Source organism: Lissotriton helveticus, chromosome 1_1, assembly GCF_964261635.1.
Source record: "Lissotriton helveticus chromosome 1_1, aLisHel1.1, whole genome shotgun sequence".
Classification (NCBI taxonomy): domain Eukaryota; kingdom Metazoa; phylum Chordata; class Amphibia; order Caudata; family Salamandridae; genus Lissotriton; species Lissotriton helveticus.
Window position 1 is genome coordinate 137043205 of NC_136057.1, and position 19165 is coordinate 137062369.

Consider the following 19165-nt stretch of genomic DNA (forward strand, 5'->3'; position numbering starts at 1 on the left):
GACAATTTGCAGAAACGTCTCATTACATGGACAAACTGCTATATTCTGCTCGCAAAAAAATGTCACTGAAAATGTCACACATATGTCACTGAATGATCACACATATAAACACACAAACACAAAAATGTCACACAACCTGAAACCTCGACAGCTATGTATAATTTCGCTGGTGCAGAAATAATAGAAACTTACCCAGAGTCCTTTTGCTTTTTGTGCTACTCGACCTAAATCGTCTGTATTGGGCACTTATTTAAAAAGTACCGCTGGTGCCCTGTGCGAACGTTAGTCAACGTCATATAATTATTTGGTTTACTTCCTCAAAATGGTGGGTGGGTGCGTGACGTAACGCGACACGCAGCGTCGCGTGCTGGCAGGACGATGCCTGGAGTTCCAGGAACAGTTGAACCGCTGACGTGCCGATGGCCACGTGAACACAGCTCGCGCGCGATGCAGCTCACATCCTGCTTCCGGTTAAGGCTGTGCTGTCACGCGCTGGGCACGTCGTATCTGCTTAACTAATCCAGGTGAGAATTTACAAAATAAAATACCCTATAACGAGTAACCTTAACCCGTACAACAGTCCGAAAAGTTGAAAATCCCTTTGACTCATCCTGATACCACCTACCTCCACCTGCATAGGGTTGCCACCTTTCCCAGCGAAAAATACGGCCACCTGTTCGATTGTTAAAGATTCTGCAAAGGCCTACCCGTGATTCTGTTACTTTTTAACATGGCCTGTCTTTGTTATCGGTCAGGGCCCGGACATTAGGGCAGCATAGCTGCCAAGGTTTCAGATTGCTATGTGTGACACTTTCATAATTTCTGTGTAATTATGAGTGACATTTCAACAAATATGAGTGACACTTTCTCGTGAGCAAAATCAAGCAATGGAGACCAGGTAAATACATAAATATCAGAAATTACACCCATGTGAGCAACGAAAAACTCTCAGAAGATCTTGAAAATGCTGTAAACCACCAAAAATGAAAAGTCACGAACAATTGACAAATAGTCTCTCCAGGTCTGTCACATGTAAGACATGGCCAAGCAGGCATAGAGGCACTAGTAAGGATCTCAGGTGCTAATTGTAATTAATTTATTTAGTCAGTGTGCTACAGGGTTAGTCAGGCAGTAATAATAGTTTTGTCCTTTAATGTTAATAAATAATAATAATGTATGGACTGCACTCATTGTGTCAACTGAGTAGAGGTCTGGGGCAGCGTCCTGAGAGCAGTGGGCTGCAGGCTCTGGTAGAGCAGGAACGCTGTAATTAAATATAACGTACTGTTGACTTGAAGTTGAACGTCACCTGGCCACAATTAAAAAAAAAAAACGTATGGGACTGACTCGTATGTATAGTTCAATTTACATGAAACAATAGTAAATAAGATGTAATGATCAATGAGATCTGGCTCATGCTCCGAACTAAGCAGCACTGCTCAGTGCAGCCTGTGCGAGTGGAGCTGCAACAGGGTCTCAGTCAGGCTGCAGTGAGTGACGTTCTAAATTAAATATATAACAGCCACTGCCAGGTCCTGTATTAGTTATATTTTCGCGCCGGCTGCAAAACTACGTGTTACAGCCATGGAGGTTAGAACAAACAGAGGCAGGGCTCGGCTGAACCGCCAGGCACAAAACGAAAACAAATATTATTATTTTTTCCGCCTATTTGACATACCAGCGATGGAGTCGGCACACTGCTTACTTAAATGCACAGCTCCGTGGTGTGAGGCGCCTTGCAGGAATCCAATAAATGATTCCACGCATGACTGAGTCTGACCGGGCGACCAGCGTGGATATATCAGCTCAGCTGTTGTAATTTAACCAACATTAACGGGCACCAGCTGAGAGTTACAAAATCAGTCTGTCTGACTCCAAAGAAACATTCCCAGCAATACTTTAAATTCACGCACCTGTGTCAGCGCGGCCTCGACGAGTTCTGTAGCACGCACCAAGGCAGTCAGATTCTATTGTAATGATCACTGACTGATCCTGCCTCTGCCATGACTGTGCGTCCCATTTCAACGTCGTAAAAAAACTCCAGTGCCCATGATCGACGAGGCGCCAATATCATTATTGCGGCGACGCCTGGTGGGTAGCAGCAAACTAAAGCAATTTAACTGCCGCTCGCCCTGCCTCGTACTCTGCGTGAGTAATGGATACACTGTTTGCATTCACGTGACCCCACCACGTCACGTGAATGCCGTGCCGGACGGCCCGCAGCAGCTTGGCTAAAAATGAATGCTCATTGTGCAGCCAGCGCAGCAATGAGCCACCAGGTTAGTGCCGATCCTGTGCACTCTTGACACCAATGACACAATCTACTGTCAGAGCAGCACACGGTCCATTTGCGCTGCTTCCTCATGCGTCACGACTCACTAAGTGTTTGGCCTTGGCGCGATTTCGGCCCACTTGTCTTTTCCTCTGCACCGACAGTGGTGGCAAGGAGGCGCCGCAAATGCGTGACGTTTAATTTTAGTGCGGGGATGCGGACCACCGAACTACAATGCGTTAGTGTCACGCCTAATGCGTGACACTTGGCAGGCCTGGGGCAGCTGTAGAAAAAATTTTGAACAGTTTTTTTTTTGCCTAACATTTGCTGTTTAATATATGTACTGATGAGGAGAAGCTGGTTTTAGGTAGAATTGTCATGTGGCTGGCTTTCTACAGGTACGAAAATAAGCACAGTCACTAAAAGCCAGTATTTTTAACCCTTATCTCTGCATACTTCAAGCAGCAAATTTAATTAGGAAGCACTTTTATGGTTTAACTCTTTTTTATTAGCATTTTGTAAAGAGGGCAAACAGATACAGCAGCAAAAGAAGGTTTAGGGAGAAGACTCCCCGTTAGCTAGTCACACTTAGTTTATTTCAAGTGATGCGTTACTAGCCCAAGAAAAAGAGGAAAACAAAACTCCACCCTCCGAAGCCCCCCCCCAAAAAACTCCCTCTCCATATCCACACCCACCCAGAAACGACTTGCGCTACCATAAGTAATTGGTTATTGTCCTTATGCCTTGTGTTGAGCCGGCTTGGGGGCCTCAGTGAGGCGAAGGAGCCTAAGATATTTTGGGCAGGTCATTTCATTGAACTCCTGTGACAGTAAAGACACATATGGTTCCCATACCTCCTGAAATCCTGCCCTCTTCTCTGCAGGAGACAGATGTATCCGTTACATGCCTAACATGTGCCAGATCTTAAGTAAGCAGTTGGCGTGGGTGGGGGCATTCATTGTTCTCTAGTGAGTGAGGATGGCCTGAACCGCCGCGCCCAGCACCATGCCGATCTGTCTGCCGCGCATGGATTTCAAGGGATTAGTCAAAGGGTTCGGAAGACCCAGCAATGCATAGGCTATAAAGCGTGGAAGCTGCGTGTCAAGGTGCCTATCTATATCGTCGAGGACCCTTGTCCAGTAGTGCTGAATGCTTGGACTTCCCACAGAATGTGTGTTAAGGTCCCTTTGCCCCCAGCAGCCCCGCCAGCACCTGTCGCTGTGAGAGGGTTTGATTTTGTGTATTCTAACCGGCATGTAGTACCAAGGTGAGGTACTCTTTGTCAGTGTCTCTGTGAGGGCCGTGTGATGAGCGCGATAGGCAATGTTCCCCCACTCTTTTGCACTAAGGTACCGTCCCAGTTCCTCTTCCCATCGTGCGTGCCCTGCGTTGAATGTGTGAACCCGAGTCTGGAGAAGGATCGTGTGCAGTTCTGAGATAATGCCTTTGTCAGTCGATTTAGCTAGGAGACCCCTTTCAAACAGCCTTGGCGTGGTTGGAGGAGTGCATGATCCAATGCCTCAGTTTGATGTAATGGAAGCGTTCTGTCTCCGGGATCCCAATGATTTCCCGCAACTAGGGGAAAGAAAGCAGGCCCTCCACATCAAAGAAGTGGCCCATGGAGCGGCATCCAGACTCTCTCCAGGCTGCGAACTCCGAGGCCATCAATCCAGGCGTGAAGTCTGGGTTCTCGCAGAGTGGGGACAGTGGGTAAGTGGTCAGGCTCAGCGAGCAGTATTGCCCGAGTTACCGGGGACACATACAGACTCCTGGGTCTGTGTGCTTTGGGAAGAAACAGGATCTTCCAGAGATCGGTACCCACCACTACCTTATACTGGAAGAGCCAGGGCTTTTCTGATTCCGGGCGGCTCCACTCTACTAGGTATCACAGCTGTGTTGCTTTGAAGTAGAGTGGTGAGTCCGGGATTCCCAGCCCGCCAGACTCTGGGGGGAGTTAGGTCAAGGACCGCTTCATATGTGGCTTCCGGCCCTGCCAGATAAACCAATTCTGACTGGAGTTTAGCAAGCGTGGTGAGAGGCATGTTTTGAAAGTGGTAAAGAATTTTGGGAAGGACAGTCATTAGGTCTCGTGACCTACAATGCGCGCAAGCGCATTGAGGGAGCGAGAATTCAAGTAGCCAAAATCCTCGTCAAACCAAGGGCTTTCTGCTGCGGTTTTCTTGAAGTTCACGTGAATCACGTGAGCAAACAAGCACGCGCATTCACGGCCAGCCCAGCACATCAAAGGGCTTCTCCTCCCCTAATTATTCATGGCCGGCCGCAGGCCGGCCGTACTTTCAGTTTCCCGGCCGCTCTCCCCAGCCAGCTTCCCCCAGGCCGTAGCAGCACTCCTCCCACACCTTTGAAGTGAAGAGCTTCACTTCAAAGGCCCCTGCTGCTTCACACCGTGTCGCATTTCTCCTCCCCCCTCCCCTTCTCTGCCTTCCCTCCGTCTTGTTTGTCTTTGTCTTAGCCTGCTTTTGACTTCAAAATAGAAAGAGCCACTGGTACGTTTCATTAATAATATTGTGCATGGGTATTTCTTACACTTCGTTGTATAAAATGCTTTTGACTTCAAAACAGAAAGAGCCACTGGTACGTTTCATTAATAATATTGTGCATGGGTATTTCTTACACTTCGTTGTATAAAATGCTTTTGACTTCAAAAACAGAAAGAGCCACTGGTACGTTTCATTAATAATATTGTGCATGGGTATTTCTTACACTTCGTTGTATAAAACGGCAGTCAAATCTTTCTAAAGTGTCCTCATTTTAAACGTCATTAACTTGTGTGTGCCAGTGCACGTGTACTAAGTACCTGGCACACTTCCGACTTGTTGAAGCCATGAAAGTTCACTTTGTCGTTAGATTTGACTGGTCTGCTCACACTGCTGGTCGTTCCGACCCAATGTTTAGATTGATTCTGGTTCGTGTTGTTCTTGTCATCCTTCCGTGACTCACAGTACTTTGCGAGCACGGTGGGGCCGCCCCGGGCTGCACAGTGAACATCTCCAGCGATAGGAGTGCACCAAAAACTCTGCACACAGTATGTTACCAAAGACCATCTGGCTCATGGAAAGGAAATGTTTGCTCAACTTATATCGATAGAGAGAAGGCGTAAGATTGTCCTATGTCATCATCTGAAAATTAAATCACGAGTGTGGATAGGCGATCTTAATTTAATTTTACACAGGGGCACATTATATATTAAGCGAGCATGATTTACGAATCACAACTGCAATCGATCAGACACTTTGAAACATACACATTTTAAAAGGTGAAAGCGGCAACTAATAACTTTCCTTATGAAGCAATCCCTTGTTTAAAGAGGAGTTACATTGCCACAGCTATGAGATAATGTAAACAAAGTTGGTTCCTGCTGAATGAGCTAAATAGATCTGTTGGTTTACATTATGATAGCTGTTCAAACAACCGCCTTTATTACGAAAACTAGATGAACGCTCTTCTGCGCTAACTTGCAGTTCCGTCGTTGCTGTCGGCGTCTGACAGAGTTCTCCTATAAAGCCACTCCCAGTAGTAACGATTGTTCTCATGGTTTTGTTCTGATGGTTGTAAAATCAGTTTTATTCTTTTGAACTTTTATACAACACACCTACAGTTCAGAAATTATATGCATAGCTGACACGTTTTTAAGATTGTGTGTTTTGAAAGGGAGTCAGTGATACAACCAAACGTGCGGCCTGCGGCACTGACACCAGGAAAGCCCTTTGATCTATATCTCTTCCCCTCTCCCACTCCCTCCTCCCACTTGCTCCTGCTGAGCCTCACAAGTGGTTGCATCTCACCTACAGACTTCCTGGCTCGCACGCGTTATGTTAAAAGACCAACAGTCTATTTAATGCTGCCAGCTCCCTCAGTTTCCTACCAGGGCACCAATCATGGGGCATTACAGCACCTCATCCCTCTGCATTGATAACTGCGTCACAGCTCACCTCTCGTTCCTAAGCCTCCCGCAACGGCCATATTAGACGCCGCTTCTCATTCTTGTGCCTCACCCCCTGCCCCAACAGGCTCTCGTTTTTTTTGTCACAGCATTGCCGTCCCATGCCTCACAGTATTTCAACTGTGTAACATAATCACACCACGGGACACTCCTCCATCAAGCGCTTCGCATCTCAATCACCCGAGAGGCATATTTGGTGCTTTTTTAGCAGCCTGTGCGTTACAGCACAAGTCAACATCTCAACAGGAATAGTATGGCGCTATGTAAATAAATATATACATCCTGTTCATGCCACCCTGTTAGCCTATTGCAATTGCTTTACATTGCATGGCAATACTGCATCTAGTGCTTTGCATCTCACCAGACACCTCTAACTGCGTCAGAGGTGACCTCAACAGTATATATGGTGCTTCCCAGCCTTGTGAGTGGCACTCAACAGGACACACACACAACCACACACACGCACACAACCCCCCACATCCCCCACATACAACCCCACACACACATACCCACACACACACACAAGCACACACACACACACAACCCCCCCACACACACAACCACACACACACAAAACCACACACACAAAACGGCACACACACGCAAAACCCCACACATGCAAAAAACACACACAAACCCACACACACACATACACACAACCCCACATACAGTCACAACCCCACACACACACAACCCCCCCACACACACACAACCCCCCCACACACCCACACACAAACACACACAACTACACTTACACACAGCCCACTCACACATTTCCCACTCACACACTGCCCCCTCACACACTGCCCCCTCACACACTGCCCCCTCACGCACTGCCCCCTCACACACCGCCCCCTCACACACAACCCCCCACACACAAACACACAACCCCACACACACACAACCCCCACACACAACCACACACACACACAACCACACACACAGACACACATAACCACACACACACACACACAAGGATAGCACAACATAGCATAGCAAAACAAAACATAGCATAGCATAACAAAACATAGCATAGCATAACAAAACATAGTATAGCATAACAAAACACATACACTCCAAATACCACTCAGTGCCACATAATTACGCGCAACCATTCAACAACAACTGGTTTAAATATGCTCTCTCAATGTTTCAAGCTTTATTACAAATGTCACAAAAAGATGTTAATATTTCACTTCTGTTCTTGGATTTTAATCACAATAAAAACACTGAACATAATCTTCACAAGAGTTATTTACAAAAGTTTAAGCTATTTCCATTATAAATTAAAATCACTTTTATTTAAGTATTAATTATTTAAAACAATTAAAAGCCATTGTAATTTGTAATATCAATACATCTAAGTCACGTAAATACAAACATGTTGCATTACAAATACTATAGGTGTCACATTTGCGAAAGATATAACTATTGGCATTGTAAATGACAAAGCTATTAATTTAGCTATTTTCAAAACCAACACATAAAAAAAAAAAAAATCATTTACAAGACCAATAGCTCAAACTTTCCTACTGCGAGACCTATTGGCAACGCCAGTGCTTGTTTTACAAGCTGCTATCCGACCTTGCCAGGAGACGTTGAGATGCTTCCACCTCCCCAAGTCGCACCGTATCTGCCGGAGGACTGCCCCGTAGTTACTGTTGAGTGTCGCCCATATTGAATTGGCTAAGATGATCCCTGGGTAGGAGATAGACTTTGTGGCCCATTCCAGCGGATATTGGGACGCAAGAAGGTCCACTGTGCCCCGGGGGACCGAGAGGTTGAGTGCTTGAGATCTGGTAATGTTGATTTTGAAACCTGAAGCTACACTAAAGGTCTGCAGTTCCTCCAGGAAGGCCGGGAGGGAGACAGTTGGACATGCTAGGACATAATCGGCGTACAGACTGATAATGTGCCTGTCACAGCCGAAGGGAACTCCGGCGATGTCCGGGTGATCCCTGACCCTCTGTGCCATGGGCTCCATATACAGAGCAAATAATCAGGGGCGAGAGCGGGCAGCCCTGACGGGTACCTCTACGGATGGAAAAGGGAGGAGAGGTGAAGCCGTTGACCCGGACTTGACGCAGTGGGGGCGCTGTAACAATTAAGAATGTGGGCCCTGCAGCATCGATCCCCTATCCCGAACTGCTCCAGCACTTGGTTAAGGTATGGCCAGTGGACCCGGTCGAACGCCTTCTAGTCATCGACCGCCAGAAACACGTATTCCCCCTGGAATCTGTTTGCCTTATCAATGATGTGCAGTGCTCTCTTGATGGGATCACTGGCTCGTCGATGGGGGACGAAGCCCGCTTGGTCCGGGTCCACTAGGAAGGGCGTATAATCGTTAAGTCTGTGGGCGATGATGCTCATGAACAGTTTAAAATCAATGTCTAAAAGGGAGATGGGCCGATAAGAACTGCAGAGTTGTCTGTCCTTCCCGGGCTTGGAGTGAACAATTATTGAGACTTTTAACATCTCAGGGGGAATGGACCCATGCTCTGAGAAGGAGTTAAATCATTTTGTGAGGACAGGGGCCAGAGTGGTGCAGAAAGATTCGTAAAAGATCGCTGCGAGCCTGTCGGGGCCAGGGGACTTGCCCAGCTTGAGGCGCGCTCTCGCCGATATTACCTCCTCTATGCGGATGTCTTTGTCCAGGCGTTCGGCCTGGTCTGAAGTGAGAGCTGAGGTCTTAGCCCCTTTCAGGTAGCGAGAACCGGCCTCTGGATCGAATTGCTGGCTGTCATACAGGCATTCATAAAAATTTTGAAAAGCGTTCCCAATGTCTGGGCCCTCCGCAAACAGAGACCTTGAGGGGGAGAACATTTCAGTGATGCTTTGCTCATTACGTTTAGCACAGAGAGTAGTGGCCAGACGCCTGCTGCACTTGTCCCCTCTGACATTGAAGGAGTGGCGAAGGCGGAGGGCGCAGTATTCCTCTCTATTCAGGTCTAGCACCGCAAGCTGCACACGGGCGCTGGACAGTTGGCGCCACACTCTCGGAGCGCCTGTCCGTTGATGTATGCGTTTGAGTTCCTTCACGCGGCCGGTGAAGTCCTCTCTTTTAGTTCTGCGAAATTGATTATCTGCGGAGGAAATGGCTATAAATTCCCCTTTGTTGACGGCTTTGAGCGCGCACCAGAGGGTGGCCGGCGACGTCTCAGGGTTAGCATTGTGGTGTAGAAAGTCATCAAGGGTGTGCTGGATTTGCATTTTAATCTCCGTCCGATGCATTAAGGAGTCCCAGAGTCACCAAACCCTGGGGGGCGGGTAGTCAGGGGCATAGAAAGAGATAGTGACACCGCCCCATGGTCTGACAGCGCAGCTGTGTGTATCTCAACCTCCTTGGTGAGTGAAAGAAGCTCCCTAGTGCCCAAGAAATGATCCAACCGGGCATAGGTTTTGTGTGCATGAGAGTAGTAGGAGAAAGCTATGGACTGTGGGTGTTTGGCCGTCCATAAATCCACCAACCCTAGTTGTTCCAGATGGACCAGGCCTTCCGCAGACAATGCCCCAGCCTGACCGAACCGCTGGGCCGATCTATCCAAAGCATTACGAGAGACCAGGTTAAGATCCCCCTGTATTAGCACTCGTTGGTCCCCCAAACCTAGCGCCCTGTCCAGTGCTCCGTGCAGGAACTCCGCTTGTTTCTCATTAGGGGCGTATATAGAGCCAATCACAAGGGACCTGTCTGCAGTGGTGAACCTGTGCACTAGCAAGCATCCTCTAATTGCGCTTACCTTCTGCTCTACAGCCCCGTTTAAAGACTTGCTAACCAAGATTGCCACGCCCGCTGACTTGGAAGGAAGCGTTAGATGAAAAAGTTTCTGCGGAAAGGCCAGAGACTTCAGCCTATGACCGACTGTGGCTAGGAGATGGGTCTCCTGTTAAAGGCAAATATCCGCCTGTGTGGACTCCAGAAAATTAAGGATGGCCCGCCGTTTAGTTGGGTTATTGAGCCCTCGTACATTGAGTGACAGAACCCGAATGGCCCTACTCGTCATGTGTAGAGTGAGGTGTTTACAGCCCCGTCTGCCTCCGGGTACACCTGATGCCCCCTCTGATCCCCATGTCCCAGACGCCCAAAGAAATAACTACAAAAAAAGCAAATAAAAGGATCTCTATGTAGGTGAGTGGACCCCAACAAAATCTGTCGCAACAAAACCCAACAATAACAATGACCATGAGAAGAGAGAAGAACAAAGTTCTAGTCCTGTGGAATGGCAAATCCACATGGTGGGTCCAATTGGGGCTGGAATGTGGTCAAGGGCACATCTCCCCCCGCCCGCCGCCCCGCTCTAAGTGTACACATCGTAGGAACCGGGACCTGATTAGGGGACATCACTTTTAGCCAATTTGGAGGGGACCGCTTCAAGGGCCGCCTGCCAACCCCTCGCTATCTCCTCCGGGTCCGGTTTAGTTGGGGTGCGGCGATGTCTCACTCGCTGCCAGCCATTATGTTTTGTTTTTTGAGACAGCGGTGGCATGTTCTCCAGGCGCTGCTCCTCTGGAGGTGCTATTCCCAGCACTCAGCAGGTCTCCACCAGGGAGCGCAGCTGGTAGAGCTTTCTCTCCCAATGAAAGATGAGGCAAAAAGGATGCCCCAAGAGTAGGAGACACCAAGACTGTGGAGGTGTGCCGTCGTCGGATGAAATGACTGGTGCTTCTGAAGGGTGATGGCCGCAAGGTCTTAAAAGAGGGTAGGGGACTGGCCCTGGAAAACAATAGGGTGGGAACTGCGAGCTTTCCCTCTGTCCAGTTGGAGCGGGGATGGCCAAGGACCCCCCAGGATATGGTGAAAGAGCTCACGGGTGAAGCCAAAGACGTCGTCCCCCTCAGCCCCGGAGGCCACTCCTCTAATTTGTATATTGTTTCTCCGGGAGCGGTTTTCCAAATCCTCCATGTGTGACTGTATGTCTATGTGTTGCTCCACCTCTTCATCTCTGTTCCCATCCTTTTCCTCGAGATCCGCCACTCGTTCTCCCAGAGCATCTACATCTCGCCGTGTCTCTTTGAGGTCTTGTGCGAATTCTCTTTTAAGGGAATAGAGTTCGTCTCGCAGGGAGGTGAACAGTGCCTCCATGAACAACCAGGTTACAGGTTCCTCCACGTGGTGCTCCGATGGTTGGAGCACACGGCTGCTTCCTCTATCCCGCGCGCCCCCCGCCCCGGACGGGAGAGAAGGTCCTTGATCCTGCGGTCCTTCTTGAGGCGTCCGGCCCCCATGTTGGGGCAATTGCTTCAGTCACTAGCCAGGTGTCTCCCAGCTCCTCCAGGCGCAGCTTATAGGCTGTGGACCAGGCAGCCCAGGCACTCCGGACCTCCCCAGCTGCGCAGAGTGACAGCGAAATGGTCGCACACTCCAGCCCGGAACAGTGCAGGCCAGCGCCCCAAGGCAAGCACACGGCAAAGGAGAGGCCGCTCAGGCGTGCCCCCCAAGCTGCGGCGCAACTCCCTCCATGTGGCACGGATCCACCTCATGTTGCTCCAGGGGGGCCCGCTGCCTCTCCGCACCCCCCTCCCTCATAACGGCAGTTCTATCCTGTTCTGGGCCGAAATGGCAGTTGATAACCAAGGGGGTGGGGCCCTCAGGCAGATCTGGGCCAACAACTGGGCCCTCCTGGGGTGTGGAGCTCTGTATAGTCCCCCGACGCAGGCCTTCCCGGCCCCACGCCCAGGCACCACAAAGCAAAGAAGCTGCCCCCTAGATGCTCACATAGCTCCAAAACTTGCTGATGAGGGGGCAGGCGAGCGTCGGAGCACCACCACACGTGCCCACCACCAAGCCCTGGTCGCTAGCTTCAAGGGTGTTGCCAGCCCACGCGAGCCCCTCGCCACCAACTGGGCCACCCCAGGAGCACTCCAATCGGGCCAAACCGCCTGCCGATAAAAGCCCAGCCAAGCGTTTCACTCATCCAGGAGGCCCACCAGTGGGTCCAGAGTCCAACCGTTGCAGGTGCGGGAGAGGGTGAGGGTGTCCTTCGCCTCCTCTCGATACCGGGAGAACTCCCAGCCTGGTCCAGCCAGCCGCTGTGTCTTCCTGGGCCTCCCCCTGGGAATGCTGGCCGCTGGTATTTGCAGGGCCGTCAGGTGCCGCAGAGGACGCGCCACGGCAGAATCACCAGGATACAGCCCGCCACCAGGAACTAGGCCGCAGAGGCCTATGCCCACTCTCAGACGCTGCCCCGCCTCGGGTTTGCATGCCACAGCTGCTCTGGCGACCCGCTGTCGGCCGTAGGGGGAAATCCACGCTCTCCCACAGCTCCAATCGCGGTTGCACCGGACCCACCCGCACTCCAGGAATCAGGGAACCCTCTGATGCTTAAAACACCCCTTCAGGGGCCCGGGGAGAGCTGCGCGTGACCAGAGAAAGCACTTTAAAAAAGAGTTCTATGGCTGCTTTAACGATATCCGGCTAGTAATTGAAGTTAAAAAAAAAGGCAGAAAAGTCATGTTACAAATTGACTACATGCAGCCCTGCCAAGTACCACGCATTAGGCGTTAGACTAGCGCATTTTAATGTGGTGGTCTGCATCACCACATTGAAATGCTTAGTCGCGCATTATGAGGTCTTGATCACCTGCGCGCGCTGTGCCTTGGTGAACTAATCTGACAACTGCGGCCAGCGTACCCACTGATATGCTGCTGCCAAAAATAACTCTGCCAGAATGGAGTTACTGAGACTGACAGACTCTCATTTCCACTCGAGTGTACTTCTTGCCGCAGAGGGGTTGGGCTCAACTATGCATTAGCTGCAGCTGAGGCCCCACTGGCCTGGCTGTGTGAACTTTCTACGGCTGACTAGACTGCCTCATATAGCCTTGCTTATCTGGGGGTTGGCATGCAAGTGTTTCTGCAACTTTGAACAGACGCCACCCCCAGTCTGTGACCTCTTATATTTGGCGCTCCGGATTCAGCCAGGCGCTGGCGGCACCTCTCTGAGGCAGGTCGACGCGCAGCCCCCCTTTCGGATCTTCCTCTTGTCCCACATGGAGCCGACACATACTGCGTTTAGTGTTTTGGGGAGGAGCTGGGTCAGGTATTCACTTCCGTCGTTTGCAGCATAGCTGCCAAGGTTTCAGATTGCCATGTGTGACATTTTAATAATTTCAGTGTAATTGTGAGTGACATTTCAACGAATATGAGTGACACTTTCTCGCGAACACAAATCAAGCAATTAAAAATATAAATTTCAGAAATTATACCTATTTGAGCAACAAGACACTCTAAGAAGTAATTGAAGTTAAGTGGACTAACGGGGAGGGGGGTGCAAAAAGCGACGGCGAGCTGCTCTGCCAATCAACGTGCCCATGCTGAGCATTCATGAAAACTGAAAATAAGCCAAACATAAGCAAGTGCTCGACTTATGATATGTCTAGCGAGAACAGCTTGTGTGGAGTCATTATATTCAGGACAATGTCGGCAACTTAGCCGCCCATTATACCATCCCTAATACAAACAAAGTTATCCTACAAACAAAGCGATAGTCAGCAAACTCGTCATAAACAACACAGGTGGACAATCATTTTAAACATGCGGCGGAGTTAATCTAGAAACACGTGGCTGCAAGCTGAGCCAAGAAATAAAAGAAATACGTGACTCTGCAGTTATACTGTGCTCATTCACTATGTTTACTACATGAAAATGAGACCGCAAGCACAATGCAAAGGAAAAGTGATAATCACAACAATTGTAGAAAGCCCAAAATGCAGTGATTGCTGCCTAGATTAACAATAAATTATGACCTTAAACCTGATGTCGCAGAACCCTCACAATCTCAATTCAAAATATAAATGATGAAAAGACTTTGGTAGTGCGTCAGACACAAATGTTTAAACGCACCCTTTCGTTGAAAACAAAGAAAAAGAAAAATTAAACAATGCCCCATGAATAATTATTCACCATCCTGCTTATGCATAGAATACAACTCGATTTTTCCAGGAGGCCTCTGATGTTTCGTAATATGTAACTGCTAGTTCAAATGCTCAGGGTGCAATATAAACCAGACGGGACAGGATAGAATGAATGATGGTCCAATATGCTCAATTTTTCCCCAAATTCTTTTCTTACATGCTTGAAGGCACGAATTTTAGGAACGAGACCCTAGCATTCCCGCCGGTGTGACTTGTCTAGTGTGCCCCGCGAGCCTCCAACAAATGAGCAGATGAATCATAATGTTCATAAACTGACGAGAGGCAGTTAAGTGTGCCCCCTGCGCCAACATACGAAGGTCTGGACAGGTGAATTTTGCGAGTGTGGGTGGGCCACGATAGACGAGTCGACTCCAAAATGAAATCTAAAACCCACCTCCTACCTCATAGTCGACTTGTCCAACAGAAGTCTGCCAGAGACAGGCACGCTAGGAAAATAAAACCTGCCGCCCCCCCTCCTAGGAGACCAACTACCCTGCATGCAGTAATCACAGGGAAGCGCGCCTTGAAAATAACGACGACGATAAGCTGCAAAAGACAGCTTGGATGTGCTGTTGATTATTGATTCACCAGGCTTCGCTGCGCTCCAGTTCACCATCTATTTAAGTTCCTGACTCAGTCAAACACAGGCATGCTTTCTATAGCACAGTCACAGGCACATTCCAATGTGCAAAGTATTCTCCAGTTAACTATGAACTGGATGACCATTATTTCTTAGAAAGTAAATTCTGACAAGACGGAGGTGCTTGCTATCACTGCAGGGGCCAATCCCTGGTCCAACTCCTTCTGGCCACAAGAGCTAGGACTACCCCGACACCGATGTCAGTTGTGAAGAACTTAGGCATCAGGCTGGACACCAAGCTGGCACTGAACAATCAGGTGACCGCTGTAGCGGGGAGTTGTGTGAACCTTATGAGGAAACTCCAGAAACTTGTACCCCTGCTGTTATTTTCCACATTGCGTACTCTTGTGTCGGCCCTAATTGTGTCGCGCCTGGACTACGGTAACGCAGTATACATAGGGCTACCTGACAAACTATTAGGGAAACGACAGGTGGTTATGAATGACAGGGCAAGAGTGATGTTTTAAACTCCAGAGAAGAGCAGGTGTCACACCTCTGCTACAACAACTACACTGGCTACCAATCAAGCAGAGGGTTAGGTTTAAGGGTCTGTGCATTGCACATAAAGCCCTCCATGTAGCGGCACTCGGTTACATCAAAGACTGTTTGAAGAAATATGTACTAGGACGATGCCGCCAATCATCTGAGGCAAGCCTGCTGGCATGCCCACGTTTTGACAAAATGAGCTTTTTCAGTTGTGATTCTTCAGCTTTGGAACAAGCTGTCGGATAGCTTGTGGAGGGATGTCACCTTACTCCTGTTTAGGAGGAAACTTAATACCATTCTGTTCACTCAGGCAGTTGGATAAGCCCATCTAGACACTCCGGCAGGCGTGCTAGGTTCCAGGTTTAGGGTCTTGTCTTAGCTCTTAGAGACCTGTTGGTGATTTGGCAGTATATAAGTAGAAATTACCATAACATAACAAGTCTTTACAAAACATATATGTTTGTATTGGTGATTATGCAGTATTTAGTTGATATATATTTTAAGGGTATTTAAAAAAGGTGCCTGGGAGGGGGGGGTGGTTCTCCCCCCAAAAAGTAAACCTCAAAAAGTAAACCTGGAATCGACATGAATGTAATTAAAAAATATATATATATTTCGTTAACAATATTGTTTTAAGATTTATTGTATAATTTTTTAACAGTAGGTGGCAGGGTTAGACAGTGACTGGATTTTTCTGTAACTGTAAGCGTGGTTAAAGTATGCGTAGTAGTGGATTGCGTGGTAAAGGTATGTCAGAAGTGAGTGAATTTAAAATCGTGGTAGTGGTATGTGTTTAGAAATATGCGTTGTAAAAACGAGCATGGTAAAGTAATGCGTGGTAATGTCGTACAACCGATTATAACAGCACACTGAGCCCACAATACTCGGGCAGCACTGTAACTTTAAAGCAAGGGTGTAGATCTTGTTTTTATTTTGTTTTCCCAATCCTTGCTTCAGACACTTGAAAGAAGTTCCATCAAAGTGGATTTACACAGTTCTTTTCAGATGGGAAACTGATAAGTGAAAAACAGAGGAAGTACAGAAAAGAGAACACCTACAACCAATAGAAACAAGGAAAAGTAAAGTGAAAAGGACCAATAAGAAGTAAAGGCCAGATGTGAGTCCCTTTTAAGATATATTTAATACAATAGATTTCACAAGCACAGCGCAAACATTGTGCAGGCATAACCTAAACAATGAGTTTTGATGACCAGGTACCAATATAGATGACAAAAGTATAGTACGGAATGTAGTCATTGCTTGTCAGCAGACAAATCCCTAAAATGTTAAGACCACCTGAGTAACTATGAATACCCAAACTCGCCAATGGAAAGTGTGGTGATGGACTACCTTGCACCTGTAGAGGACTCTAGGAAATGTATATTAACTTTAATGGATGTTTTTTAAAGATGGCCATACATTAAGTTTATCAAAACTCTTCGTAATTTTTTTATGAAGTATTCCACAATGTTGGCACACCTGCCTTCCTCATTAGTGACAATTGAGTACAATTTTCTTCTGATAAGCTGAAGAAATACAGGGCAACATCACTGTATAATCTCAGTGAAAACAGACAGGTGAAATGCTTTAATAAAGTTTAGAAGGATGCCAGTCAGGTAACATTTAAGAACAATTCCAAATAAGGGAGATCTAAGTATTTAAGATCCCTTGGTCTAACAGAATTACTGAAGTTACTGTCACAGGGTGTCACCCTTTAAAATGATGTGGGCAAAGAAGCCTATGTTAAAATTTAATATAGGTTGGTTAGTCCCCCTTAAATACATTTTCTGGTTTTCCAATGTTGTAAAAGAACATTTAATGAATAAACACAAAGAATATAAGAAGTATTATGACCAAAGACATGTAGTCAAATCCACAGAAGTATGGTTTGACAATGGGTAAGAATAAAAAACAAAAAACTGGTAAAATATTGTAAGAAGATAGCACATTTTTTTAACCCTAACATATGATTCAAGTATTAAAGCAATCTGTGTGGGTTGATGATGGAAGATGTTGGCACATAAAAAGGGTAGCTCCCTGTACTAAGCCATCTTCAAGTAGATCAGTAGTACTAATAAAGAAAACATTTTGGATGTTGTGGATGATGACTTACTGTGCGGTAAACCATCTAGCCTCAAGTTGCAGAAGGCAGTGGCATTCTCAGTGCTGCATCTTCAGGCTATAAGACCCTGTCACCTACTGTCTCAAATGATGATTTAAAGAGTACCTTCCAGAATCAGCAACCTCAGATTCTATAAACATGCCTCAGAGGTACATTTCTGGCGAATCTTAGAAAGGGGGGTGGGGTATGTTTGTCAAATGATTCTGAGTTGCAAGTAAGACCACAAAGGATAACGAGACAATCCAAGATGCTAGATTATTTTGAGTGGGATTAAGTAATTGCATTGTATACACCTTTCTGTGCACCTCATTACCTATGAGTATTTCATGGAATATTGAATTGAACCAGAGTTATTCAGTTGCATTTTGTTAGTAATGGGTACTGCAATGCTTAATAATTTTTAGTTTTTTGTTTGTATGAGGGGGTGATGTACGATATGTAAGGAAATGTGCTCAGAAAGTATGGAATGTAGTTAGGTTAGCTATGGAATGTGGGAAGGGCTTTAGTGAGGCAATGGAGTGCGAACTGCCTAGTAAATAAAGTGTGTAACATCATCTTCGTCTCCAGGGTTTCACCATGGAACCCCATTCCAAGATTAGTCTGCTATTACTAAACGAACGGCAGACGTTGTGCCTTGTAGATTGTGAAAGAGGTAATAATGTTGCAGCTAAAGAGTCTGGAAAATTATGTAGAGACTGGGGTTATACACAGCAGCATACAGAAGAGAACAGATCCGGATGATACACCAACCCGCAAATGTGGAGTTGCGATTCTTATCCGTAAATCCTTACCAGAGACACTCTTGAAATCCTGGATAGATCCGGATGGACGATACGTTTTTGCCAAACTTCATATCGGTGAAACACACATATGCGTTGGCTCAATTTACGCTCCCACAGGAGCAAAACGATCATTTCTCTTTCAACTAAACCGCCTTTTAACTGAAATAGGTGCTTCCCAGTTTCTTATCGGTGGAGATTGGAACCTAGTGCGTGATCCAGTCCTAGACAAAACAGGCCCTCTAGAGAAGGCAAATGCGGCAGATAGGGCTATAATGGACGATGTGTTCGTAGATAATGGTTTGGTAGACAATTTGTGACTTTCTCACCCAATGGATAAGGACTTTACCTTCACTTCCCCTACGCATGGCACGCTCTCTCGTTTGGACTACTTTTTAATCTCCCGACATTTATTTCAAATAACACAGGACTCTCAGATACTGGAGGCAGCGATCTCTGACCATTCTCCAGTTCTAATTTCCTAACAAACAGGTTTATCCAAGCCAGGTCGCAAACCCTGGCGTTTAAACATTCAACGTTATAGGACACCCAAAAACACAATTTTATTACAATCCCATTTTCAAGACTTTATGTTGACTCCTACAGAACTCTCTGGGCGGCGGCAAAAGCCACTATCCGTGGGCAGATTATGAGAGATGCAGCGCAGTTTAATAAACAAAATGCTAAAAGGCAAAAAGAATTGGAGCAATATATTGTGTCTTATACTCGATTATATACACTTAATCCAACAATACCACATCGTAAATCATTAGGAAAAGCTTTTATGGCTTTAAATAACCTTTTTACCTCTAAGGCAGAATACACCCTACATAGAATGAAAGGGAGACATTATGAGCATGGGGAAAAAGCAGGACGATTACTAGCAGCCCAGCTACATCAACAGCAAGCAGCTATGGCTATGCCGTCCATTTAGTCAATGAACGGTGTTACTCTAACTAAACCCCAAGATATTGCTAACGAATTTGCCCTGT

General features: G+C 47.1%; 1 protein-coding gene across 2 annotated transcripts in view; it reads left to right on the forward strand.

Moving 5' to 3' along the window:
* Positions 1–412: 412 nt before the first annotated feature.
* The window catches only part of LOC144771188 (aldehyde dehydrogenase family 3 member B1-like), a 1013654-nt gene continuing 994901 nt past the window's right edge, over positions 413–19165 (forward strand). Inside the window, exon 1 of one of the 2 annotated variants that reach the window (XM_078655887.1) lies at positions 413–524. The gene's annotated coding sequence lies outside the window, so the exon portion shown is untranslated. The remainder of the gene's footprint in view (positions 525–19165) is intronic. The other variant, XM_078655933.1, reaches the window with a different exon arrangement.